Genomic DNA, 12,710 nt, shown 5'->3' with positions numbered 1-12,710 from the left:
AATGTTAGCTAGTACACTGGGGAATGGTAGTCTAAGCCAGATATATCCCCTAAAGCCACATTCCCACTTGTGAAACGCGCACAAGTGGGAATGTGGCTTTAGGTGATATCAGCATTACGTGCGATGTCTTAGCTTGTGAGGAACGGCAATCTAGACTGAATGTATCACCTAAAGCCACATTCCCACTTGAGCCATGTTTCACACTCACTTAAATAAAAAAGATGGTACTTGTTATAAAGAAATCTCAAAGGGACAGTCTTTCAACTTTAACTTAATAAATAAAATATATAATATAACAAACATGCACTATGGAATATAAGGTTAGTCTGGGTCATTTTAAAACATCAAAAGGTCAAATCGCTCTGCAATTTCTTGTACACGTTGCCAGACACAGCGGGCGGTTGGAGGAGATATTGAGTTACTAATTACGGCAATTAACACCCGTCGATTGGCATTCGATTCGGACAAATTAATATCGATGGCCGTAATGCGCTCGGGGTTTCGGTCCGCGATGGAAATTGGCCGCCATATCAGTGTCAATCACGCAGCCGGACAGGGCATCGTTCTTGTACCTCTACAAACCGCGAACCTGTTTAACGGTTAATGCAAACTCGTGCCGCATTCGATAGTTACGATCAGAAGTGAACATGCCCAGTTTCAGACGAAGAAAATAGAAAATATGAAGATTATTATTTCATTTGCACACCGGTTTCTGTCGCGGTTTACGATAATCGTCCCATGAAACAATTATGGCCGCTGCTAATGCCCCTGCTGGTTTCGATCCTTGAGTCCAGAAATTGTGAAACAGGGGCAGCGAATAAAGGCGTGTATTTATGGCCGCGTAAGGTAGGATGTTCCATTTAGTTTCGAACGTCTTCGTGGTCTGCGGCGATGGGAGGAAACGTCGTCGAATAAATCCCAGTGTGGGAGGGGACACGGTAGATTATGCCTCATAACCATGCGAATGTAGGAGGAAAGGTTCCAGAGGGCGACACGTTTCCATCGAATACTGATCATAATCTTACCGAACCTAATGAGCGCGGAGGACAGAGGTGAAACGCGTGAAAGGAAAATTTAAATTCACCTGAAATCGATCCAATGATCAAGGATTTACAAGCCTCTCAATAATTTCAAGTCTTCTTAAAACCTCGAAGAACCGCTTTCGATTGACAGTCGAGGTTTCTCGAGTCCATCGCTACTCCGGCGATCCTCGATTGTCCGTGGCCGACCATGGACTCCGCACACCGTCCCCGGACAATACAATCTCGTCGAGCGGGAACGAGGAAGCGGGATACGCGGTTAAGTATATTACAGAAATTGCGCGAGATGACTGGTCCATTTGTAAATGAGATTGAAGCACGGGTTGCGAAAGTGGCTGCCCGCCGAAACCAGCAGCCGCGGGGACGAGAAATCCGAAAATGGGATGGTTTCTGGGGTGAATTCGACGAAGCCCCGCTGGCGTAACGGAAAGGGAGCAAGAGAGGATATGACGTAATGGGTAAAAATTGGATTTAAGTCCCGTGAATGGCTGGCAGCGCGCTGAGGAAAATGTTGTCGGCCCTCTCGTCGGCAGTGATGAAGTGTGTATTAAGTCAGACCGGCTTGTCTCTCATGGTAAGCGCCCGGTTGTGGAACTCCTTCAAAGTTTCGAATTCTACTTCCGTGTCCGTTCTCTCCTTCCTACTACCCCGATATCGTGCATTACGGTAGCGTTACTTGGAAAATATTCATCAGAGGGGGATCCTTTCAGAAGGGCTCGCCTCCGAGTACTTACGGTTCGCGTAATTGCGAAACTCACGGATTTATTAAACCAGTGCATTCGTCAAACCCCGCGAAGCGTTAATTTTCGTTGCAGGATATCAGTGTTGAGACTTCATTACACATCTTACTCGTAAATAAGTTTTACACGCTATATTTTATCCCCGTCGCTTTTATTACAGTAATGTCTCGTTAGACGCACAAGCTCGGGACTGACCTTGTGCGACTAACGAGACATTATTGTATATCTTTATGATACTATTATTAATAGATTGGCGAGGGTTCCCCGGTGAAAACGAGTCCAAACACGACCCACACATGGAATCTAAAAGTGATCGTACACTACCGCCTCGCATATTGATCAAACTGCTTGGTTTTGTGATCGAGAGTCACCCTCGCTATTAATATTATACTTCACCTGCTTGAAATAAACGGCCTTGAGCCTTCAAAATATTTAGCGCAGACCTGACCTTGACCAGCCAAAATATTCGACGCGCACCTCCCATTCGCGAACTGCATAAATTACGAATTCGGTTAATTTTGCACTCAGTTTAGACGCGCAATGCTCTGCAAAATTAATTAGACGTCCATTAGAAAGGCATTCGGCGGCGTGGCAAGTGAAACACGGCGTGCCAGTGAAAATTTTAATTAACGCAAAATAAATAAACGTCGTCAGTCAGACTCCTGGTGCACGGTTCGTTCCAAATAGCAGCGGAACGTGGTACCGTCGAAGGGACCATCAGATGTGTACGATCCCACGAACAGAGCGCTCTTTCTTTTTTTTTTTACGTTTTGTACCGGTCTGTTTTTTTCGTTTTGCATAATTCGCGTACAATAGAGGACCGATAACGGCGGACAGATACTTTCGACAGCGTTCCGCTGATTGTAACTGTCGCACGGGCAATTTGAACGATATTCGTTTCAGTACAGAACCGTATCGTCGTTTGTTGTACCGAATCGTGCACCGAACAAAAGTTTGATTTTATGAAACTGCGGGTATATTTTAATTAACGAAAGTTCTATTTGTACATATTGAAACGGAGTTTGCGCGAAGCACTCGTTAATCGTAGACAAATAATAATAATAAATAAAAGTTCACGGTTGGGGCAGTGTATAAGGTGGTATTTGATCAAATACGGATATTATTTTGGAGAACAATGTAGCACGCAATTAAACCGAGTCTATATAAAATTCGATGGAAATGCTTGCTTAAAATATTGAATTTATTGCGTTTAAATATGGTCGGGTATCGTACAAAGAATCGCGGTTTATCGTTTCGATGAGATAATGACTATAACAAAGCATAGTACCTCTTGCCGATCAATAGGTATATTCTAAGCAAACGAGCCCCATATGGTTACATTAGCGGTAGCGTCGCCGGCGCGACATCGGCTAATTCATTAGTGTTACGCTATCGAGTTGCTACTTCTCCATTTTTGCAGCGTGCATTAATTGCGCGAACAAATCCATTACCAATAATACGTCTTTCGATGTTTCGTGCTTTCGCAGTTCGTGGAGGTGAATTGATGGCGCGAAAGTGCTTTGTCGTGATTCTCGTTACCTATAGGGTGTGCAGAAACATTTCCAGAGTTTCAATTCACGTTCTGTTCAAATATCAATTTGCATGCGAGCCAAATTTCAAATGTCTGGCTCTTATACTTTCTGTTACATTAAATCCTGGACGCAACGTTGGAGAAATTCGTTGAAAATCATTGGCGACGTACCAAACAAAACGGCCACCGTTTAGAAGCGGAGGTCATTTGTTCAGGGGTTTATCTACAATTTAAAACGGGCGGTCGTTGTAAATAGCGTTATCTTTGCCATTCCTTCCATCAGGATCCGCTATCAATCAGCGCGGAGAGGAGCGAGAAGTCCGGTGTATCGGGGCTTTGCTGGAAGTAATTTGTAGCAAGAAAAATCTCCACGGCGGCGGGGAGATCGATGATAACGTAACGGTAAGCTTGGCACGAACAACACGTGCCGTGCCATTTCTCTTTTTTCCACGGGACTTTATGAAATTTGTATATCCCACGTAAGAAGCTGCCCGGCGTGTAAGCTCCACTGTAAAAACAAACTGCTCGTCCGGATATTAAAATAGAGAACCCCCCGCGAATCGTGCTCGAACACGCGACGCGGTTCATGAAATTTTAATAGCGCAGTACCGAAAAAGATTCTCTGGAATTACTCGAAACAATTCTCCTCGATGGTTCTCCCTTTAGAATTCCTCGTTAGCTTGGCTCTTTCGGTCTTTATTTTCGGCCCCGACGATACACCCATCCTCGGGAATTACTGTAGTTATGACAGGTAATCAAGAGTTCGCGAGGAAAAGTTTTTCCAACGCGCGTTGAATGAGTTCCATCCGCCGGGATTCGTCGAAAAACGGTGATATCTTCTTCATAGCAACCGTTTGCCGTCCAGCTTTTTGTTGTTGTTATCCGTTCTCGTTCCGACCGGTTGGAGTACGATCAAATGGCTGGTCAGGGTCATTTCCCCCACTATCAATCAAGCTACCAAACTTTAACCCATTCTTAACATGTGACTGTACAATGGAGGAATCTAAATGATGTGGTGGGCTTGGTCAAACTGTACGCGGGCGTAGCCAAACTGTAAAGTAGGCGTACCTTAACTGTATAAGCAGATACGTCCAAACAGTACAAAGTACGAAGGGCCAAACAGTATAATCAGACGTGGTCAAATTATGAAGTGGGCGTGTCGAAAATGTAAAGTGGGCGTGCCTTAACTGTAAAGGGGGCGTCATAAAGCTGTATGTGGGCGTGTCCAATCTGTAATAAGGGCGTTTTCAAACACCGTTAACGGTATTATCGAATGAAAATACAATACAGGGAAAAATGTATTACACAATATCAGAATACAAATACATCCACATGTCACTGTTTCGTGCAGATATCGTTATCAGATTAATGCGAGCCGAGCCGGCTCCGAGTGGATTTACAAGTAGCTCCGGAGGGTTAATACTTCACCAGATAAAAGGCTCCCCTAATGATTCGGTTCACGTACAGAGACGGATATATTGCGAAATACGCCATAAGAAGAAGTCGGAAGAATTAAGATCGGAACTGTCAAGAAAGTTGGTCCGACGTCTTTTTCTTCACGGTTCACCCTTCAAACCCTTTTCACAAAATGACGATCCATTCGTCCAACTTGCCGCTTTGAAAATTACTTGTTATCCCTCTCCATCCCTTTACCCCGCACCGGTACATCTGCCTTTAACCCGTTTCAGAACTCCTTTTCTCGTAACTTGCTTTTATTCTTGTTAAATCCAGTGGCATCCAGCCATTATACCTTTGCACAATTTTCGCCCGTGGAGATGTATTTATCCGTCCGTGGTGTCAATTAAAAAGATTCAAGAATCCCGCGGTGTATTAATGTTTCACCGTTAAATGCATACTATCGGGGTTAAACGCGGTTCAGTTCCAACGTTGCAAGTACAGTATACATCTTCGTGACACACGAGGGGAATTTATAAATAAACGCTTGACGAGGGTACCCGCAGAAGCCCCAGGACGTAGTGAACCTTGATAATGAAAGGGACAGACGCGATCGTTCGTCCGATACTTAAAAAAAAAAACCAATGGAGGATATTATGCGAGTTACTATGGGTTAATACAATTACTACTCATTTATTCCATTGTCTTCATCCGCGCAACGATTCGTTAATTTTCAGTTATTAAATTTCGGGCCGGACGAGGAGTTCGGTTCAGTTTCCATTCAATTCGTCTCCGATATAAATATAAATTCGAGTGTTACGAGGTTTGTATTATTCGTACCAAAAATATCGTGATATTAATGCTCCATGGAAGATTAATGAACATTTCCACGAAATAATGAGAAAAGCGAAATATAAACATTAAATGATGGAAAACTGAATGTAGCACGGTGTACATATCGAATGATTGTAAAATATGGAGCTTCATTACGCAAATGCGAGTTCGTTGTCGAGTGCATTAGAGATAAAAAGTGCTACCCCGATTTCGAGTGAATTGGTAGTCTCGATTTTGTTTCTTGAAGGCAGGCGAGCAGGAGAGACTGAAATTTTGTAGAAAAAAAATATTACAACAATCCATGCTCCATCATTTTTCCATCCACTCCGTACATGACGTGAAATTAAACTATGGTAACATTTTTTATCGGAATTCCGCCATTTCAATCTGTCTCAAGCCTCCCCTAACGTTACAACTTCCCCTCGTACATCGATATTTGCAATCCATTTCATTTCTTCGTTCCCCTCCCGATTCTTCGGTGCAACTTGATAAATTACTCGACCGACCCGTTATCTTCCACTTATTCAGTTTAGCCCAAAGCAGCGTACACTCAAGTTAATGGGAATCAAGGTGTCGCCGTTATCTCGCGCGCTACCAGTCAACCTCCCAGGTATTCCCGGCTAGGTTACAGGATCTTTTATGCAGTTCCGTGAGAACGAACCCACAGCAAATAAATCAAGCGGTCCTCAAGGCAAAACGTCCCGGTCGGAAGTTAAAATTAGTCGTTAGACAAATTGCATTGTTCTCGAAAAGTAATTATATTCGCGGACCGGTTTCAAACGGCGTCCCGGCGCCGCGTGCGCCTTTTGTAAATCAACATCACGCACAACCTGACGTTTTCCTTAGCGAAAGGCTTCGGTTATGAGTAAGGAACGGCTGCGACGCTGCCTTTGAGTCATTTTTGAGCGTAGTCTGCGTCGTTGCCGGGCAAAGACTTTAGAGAGAGAAGCAACAGGAGCGGAAATTATAATTGAACGCTGGATGTTGAGATGTGTAGAGACAGTTTACGTCAGTGTGGAGTGCGTGGTCCTTGGTAGAACTGAAATAAATTGTACAAGGTCACTTCCCCCACTCAGGGTCACGCTAAAGCTGGGTGGAGTCGTAGGGAGAGGGGATGTCCTTGAATGGTGCTCAAAAGTTGTGGATGGGCGTGGCCTCGAGCAGCCAACGTATTTGGCGTGAACTTTGAAGCGCAAACTTTAATTACAACTAAAATTTAAAACGAATGACGTCCAATTCACGAATCCAGCTCGTACGATTGCCTCGAAAAGTAGTCCTAAAATATCCCATTACTATAAAGTGTAGGATCTACTAGCTGGAAATAATCCTCCAAGTCTGCTCTTAACTTGAAAAAGTGCTCTCTCCCGTTCGAGGAGTTTAATGTCGAAAGTTTCCGGCGAAATTTTACATTCACGTCACATTCCGCTCGAGAGACACGACCGTTGCGTCAACTGCGAGCGTACGTTTTGCGGGGAACGTCGAGTTCGCGGAAAATTACGAGCGGAAGGTAAATATAAGCGGCGGCGTTAATTCCAAACGATTGCGCCTTGTGTTTCATGACCGACGGAAATCTGGTTTAGCTCGATTTTCAAGTAAGTGCGTATTATGTGTGCATCATGCACGAGCGGGTTGCTCGCTCGACCCTGTGCGAGTCTTCTTTCTTTTCTGCCACCACACAAAAAAAAAAACTCCCGAAGCGCTTGCCCGGGGATAAACCTGGGAAATCACGCTAGGTTAAATGAATGCTCCACAAGGTAATTGTCCGTTCGTTCGCCACTTCCGGAAGCGCGAGATATAAGCTCAGTCACTGGACGGATATACAGGGTGTCCCAGAACTTCTGTAAGAGCCGGAAATGAGGGGTAGCTGATACGATCCTGAACAACAATTTCCTTTGCAAAAATTTCGGTTGAGGCTTCGTTTTTGAGTTATTAAGAAAAAACCAAAGTAGAGTTAGTAATCTTTAAAATGGGATAGAGGATCGAATAGAAATATTATTTTTTGTAATGTTATACAAAAGTTATCAGATACGGCAGTACCCGGTTAATTGAAAGAATTTCACCCCGGTTATACATGGGACAGTGATTACTGTTGCTACTTACGTTTCTTTTTCGAGGCTTTTCACATCTCAACGTGGAACGAAAGATTAAAAATATATAGTTCTCTTTGTAACTGATTCACATCGAAGGTTTCACTTTGCATCGACGAGGGAAAAAGTATGCCGGAAGTGTGAACGCGGAGATTTCCTTTTTCCTCTGTTCAAACAAGTAAACCTTTGCGTTCTGCGCCTCTACGTACGTTTTCGCCCGACCCATTTCTAATCTTCCCTGACCTGAATTTATTTTCAAAGGATCTATATGTCTTCGACTAAGTACACTCATTTGCATTTCAAATATCACCGTTGATTCGACCGCTCTGGCTCCTCTTTTTCTTCCTTTCTCTCTTTTTTCGATAAATTTGTCGGCGAGAGGTCACGTACACCCGGCTTCTTTTCACCCACACGCCACGACTCGAGTAGTCCATACGCGGTAATGCAACGCCGGGTTTGAAGGGTGGCGAGGTATTATAATCCCCCGGCTGAAATTAGTGTAATTACGAGGGAGGAATGTGAATGGGAATTTTTTATCGTCGCGAAAGCCCGATCAAGTTCTTCGTCGTATGGACTCTGTTGGAGCTTTCAATCGTTTCCAAATGAATTTTAATTCGATTCAGAATTCGTTAACAACTTCGACCTTATTGTGATGATTGTGAAGAAGTTGGTGCATCGATTCCGTTTTTTCGCGGAGATTTTTGAAAAGATAACGCGCCGGGTCGCCAGAGTGGAAAACTAAAACGGTTTCGAGACGAACTTCTTCTTGGAACGAAATTTATTACACGGAGTTCGTTTTCCTAATATTTCTGACTCCGAAGTTTCCCCAAGTGTGATTCAGAATTGATGATGACCAAGTACTTGGCTCCGGAGGAAAGGTTTTCGAAGAAATAACACGGTAATGAAGGCTTCCGGCACGACGTTCGCCTGGCGCCCTTCGACGCTTTTTTTCGATAATTACAAACGAAGGGCACTTCAAAAATTTTTGATATCATTAACACGCTTCATGCAATGCAAAACATTTGTGATGCACGTTAAACTTGACCTTCAGACCACAGACATATTTATTTAATGCTCGGAAAGCATGTATTTCATAAAAAATTTAAATTCTCTAAAATATATTTCCAGCAAATTAACAAAATACGCAAAATGAGCAGAAGAAATGTTAAGCAGCCAACATATTTGGCGCAGACGTGACTCCGTCCATGAAGTGGGGAGAGTGGGTAGCCTTGAGCAGCCGATACATTCAGCTCAGACCTGAAACCGCGTGCGAATACGCGAGAAAACGAGTGCAAACATCCTCCTGTACAGCCCTCACACAATCGGCGCGGAAGCGCCAGGGCAGTCACAAACGAGCACCAATCCACGCGAGCTCGTACGGTTGTGTGGGATCCCTGTGCCACGTTCTGTACGCGCGTAACGACGATAAAACAATGCCGAGATAATAGGAGGGTTTACCTCTGCCTCCGAGCGTCTTAAAGCCAGCGCCGTCTCTAAATCTGCGTTCATCTCGTTTTTCTATGGCCACTGTTCGCTGGGGAGAATGAATATGGGTCATTCCACGTGAAATGAGCAAATTCATTGAACTCATCGACGTCTGAATGCTGCAGAAAAGCCGATTGCTGGAGCGCATTTGAACGGTGCCGTGCTCGTCGTCCGTGTGTGTTATATTTTCTGCACCTTGTTACTGGAAGGTATTCAACCGACGTTTTCTTCTTTTTCTCCCTTCCTAAACATTCGAGGGCTACCGCGACGATTCGAGGAGAAACGAAATCGAGCCTCTTCTGTGTTGCAAGAATTTTAATCTTGAGATTGACGTCGTCGAGGAGGGGCTTGCGAAGTAGCGATGGTCGCTCCAGGCCACGGTTAATTTTTGTATTTCCGCGTGCCCCGCTCGATTTACTCTGGATATCTTTTTTTATTCATCGTGGCACCGCGATGCTACAGGCATTTGCTTAAGGGCAGGCTGAGGAGAGCAATCGAAGAAATTGCCGAGCGCTCAGTGGAATCCTTTCATTGAAGAAGAAAATCGTCTGTCGCATTGAGGATTGAAGCAAGAAACTGTACCGTGATAAACTATAGAATGCCGAGCTTTCAGATGTCTACAATGTGCGACTCTGTTCTGCGCGACATTCGAAATTATTAACTTCGGAGACACGCTGTACATTATCTCGCGTTGTTAATTAAATCGTAGGACTTTGCTCTTTGGTTCCTGGCTATAATATCGTCGCTCTGAAATTTGTTTCTATCGCCGAAAACAAGCGAGATATATTAAGTCGGTCAAGTTAGATGGTGCGACCTGCATAAGCGTCTCTTGAAGGCCTAAGTGCCAGGGACACGAATTCATATCACGGGGACGCGACGGTCGTTTCTCATTAACAGGGTTCTGATGGTACAACGAGGCCCGGGCTTGGGGAAGCGGAGGAGGGTTTGAGGTCGGGTATCGACACGCCCGAAATCGACGAAAAATGTCATTATCGAGGTCGGTGTCTCGTGAAACGGATTCGAATCGGCGCCTCGTTACATCTACCGCGGGACGGACACTCGACCCGGTTTGAAAGGATCTCGAGGGCGTCCTTTCAGACCAGCGATCCTTAATTAATCTGGAAATCGAATCGGGAAGGAAGAAGAGCCGAGTTTCCGCCGATAGGTCGAATCGAATGGCTCACGGGGTTCGAGGCGGCTTATACCAGCCTCCGTTTCCTCGAAAATACTCCCAGCCGGGGTTTAGACTCCCCGTTTCACTGTTCACCTCTCGCTGAATCGCTTTCGTCTCGCCGGTGTCTAATCGCTCTCTGCCTCCGAAGCCGGGAGTTTCACCTTATGTGAGTTTCTTTGGTACACAGTGTACGGGCGAGCTCGGGCAATTAGGATGGATCGTGTTGGAAATAGAAGTAGTCAAAGAAGAGGTTTGGCGCAACGATAGCGACTGTGCTCGGAAATTCTTGCATTTATCCAGTCTTCGCTGTATCGAAAAACTACATTTCTCCATTTCTGGAATAACAAGTGAATTTTTATTGTTTAGCGAGACTAAGAATTATTCAAAAGAGATATGGGAAAAATAATTCACTATGCATGGTGGAACTCTATAGGGAGAATTTATAGAGTTTTGGCCAAAAAATGTTGAACCTATAACGGAAATGCATTTGCGGGATTAGTGTTCAACGAACGCATTGTTAACGCGATGATGGCTATGATCATTGCGTTTATTCATTTTAAATTCTATTGAAATATCGAGTTATTTCTAGCTCTGCTCCGAAAGCCCGATCTACCGCGAAACCAATAGGGGTAGTATCGGGGAAACCGCGAATTATTGAATTGTATGAAAACGCTTTTATAGTAGAGCATTCACTTTAGTCAAAAAACTGATTTGCTTGTTGGGTAAGCCATAGTGCAGTCGAATCTGATACGATATCGTCGATCTTTGCTCTGTACCAGGAAACTAAAACAAGTTCTATCTCTTTTCTAATCGCAGCTAGATTAATTGCAACGCAATTCAATTCCAGTAAAAGCATTGGAGTGTTAAACTTTTCAAATCGTCCCAGTTCGTGTTAGAGAAAGTTAAAGAATACCTTACCTGTGTCGCAAAATCCAGGAGTAATCTATGGGGAACTATGAAAAAATCATCAGAAACACTGTGTGCCTCATATTCCTCTTTATTGTTTGAAACGTATCGTAACGATCAGATATGGATCATGTAAAATTACAGTAAAACGTAAATACGACCAATTTATCGTGTATACATATATATGTATGTATGTATATATATATATATATATAAATTCTTATACGCCACCAAAAAAGATTGCCGAGAGAAAAATACAATCATTTTAACGCCATAAATGTGAATCAATGGTTCCAGTGCTTTTTGTTTTGACTCAGATTTATGTTTCTTGTTTCAATCGGGTCTCTTCACTCGGCGCGTTCACGTGAATACGTGTACTGCACAGAACTGTAAAGATTGTCCCTGGATGTTATTAAAATAAAATATACTTTTATGATAATAAGTCATTAACCTATGTGACACAAAATCTTATTACATAAGTGAAGGAATAATCTTTTCAACAAACTCTGATCCTTCTCAGCTACTGCAACGAGTGTTGTTTATGATACGATAAAAAAAATCATTACAAAAAACTTAATCATTGACTTTCATCCAGGAGCAATCTCTTTAGCTCGCCATTGTACACGCAAAACTTGGACCAAACGGTCATGTTCGTGGTTTTCTTCGTTCCAACGATTCCTCTGTACTTTCACCGTGTTTGTCGTTTCCCCTTAATTACACGCGATAGTTCGTAAATCTAATTCACAATCATACACTATTTACATCACGCCGTATCTCGAGCGGCTTGCTTCAATTAAATTATATTGCTATAGTGTTTGTTCTTTGTTCTCTCGTGACGCTCGCGCGCGCGCAGAGTGATATCTTTGGTGTGCGTTCTTGTGTCTTTGTCTGTTTTCGTGTCTCTGTGTCTCTGTGTCTCTGTGTGTGTCAGCGTGTACGTATACGCACGCAAACATTTAATCCCCTCGAAATCCTCGCGTAATCGACGTTTCACGCTACGAGCTCTGAATACTTTGAAGAACGACCCACGGGTTGCGCGAGCGGTTCGCAATAAAATTCATGGAAAATAAAAATTCGACACACAAACGGGAAAACGGTCTGGCCCGATGGCGAAAACTGAACGAGCGAATCGAAATTTAACAATTTCGCGACACCATGAATCGAGCTTTTAGCTGGACAACGAGAAACAGTCACGGAACCGTGTGAAACAGGTATAAACGATACTCTGCAGGTTGGTAGACTAGCTAAAAACAATGAACAGGGAACTTTTTAGCTTTGGTAATTCAAGAGGTTAAGCGAATGCATTTGGCTTTGAGAAGTAAAGAAATTAAATGTTACAGCTTGATAATAACAAATAATGAATAGAGACGCTTCTGTCAGTGCCGCCACTAGAGACCTCAGCGCCATCTTCCCGTGGCGCCACTGGAGACCTCAGCGCCACCTGAGACCACAGCGCCATCTTTCCGTGGCACCACCTGAGACCACAGCGCCATCTTACCGTGGCACTACCTGAGACCA

At 43.8% G+C, this 12,710-nt stretch overlaps 1 protein-coding gene and 1 long non-coding RNA gene across 4 annotated transcripts in view; one reads left to right on the top strand and one right to left on the bottom strand.

The window, feature by feature from the left end:
- Positions 1-12,710, top strand: part of LOC128879185 (uncharacterized) — a 190,937-nt gene that overhangs the window by 72,581 nt on the left and 105,646 nt on the right. The window lies entirely within an intron of this gene.
- The window catches only part of LOC128879183 (uncharacterized), a 53,292-nt gene continuing 51,849 nt past the window's right edge, over positions 11,268-12,710 (bottom strand). Inside the window, exon 5 of the mRNA XM_054128099.1 lies at positions 11,268-12,685. The gene's annotated coding sequence lies outside the window, so the exon portion shown is untranslated. The remainder of the gene's footprint in view (positions 12,686-12,710) is intronic.

The sequence above is a fragment of the Hylaeus volcanicus genome, chromosome 7, assembly GCF_026283585.1.
Source record: "Hylaeus volcanicus isolate JK05 chromosome 7, UHH_iyHylVolc1.0_haploid, whole genome shotgun sequence".
Lineage (NCBI taxonomy): Eukaryota > Metazoa > Arthropoda > Insecta > Hymenoptera > Colletidae > Hylaeus > Hylaeus volcanicus.
This window is presented reverse-complemented; position numbering and strand designations above follow the sequence as displayed.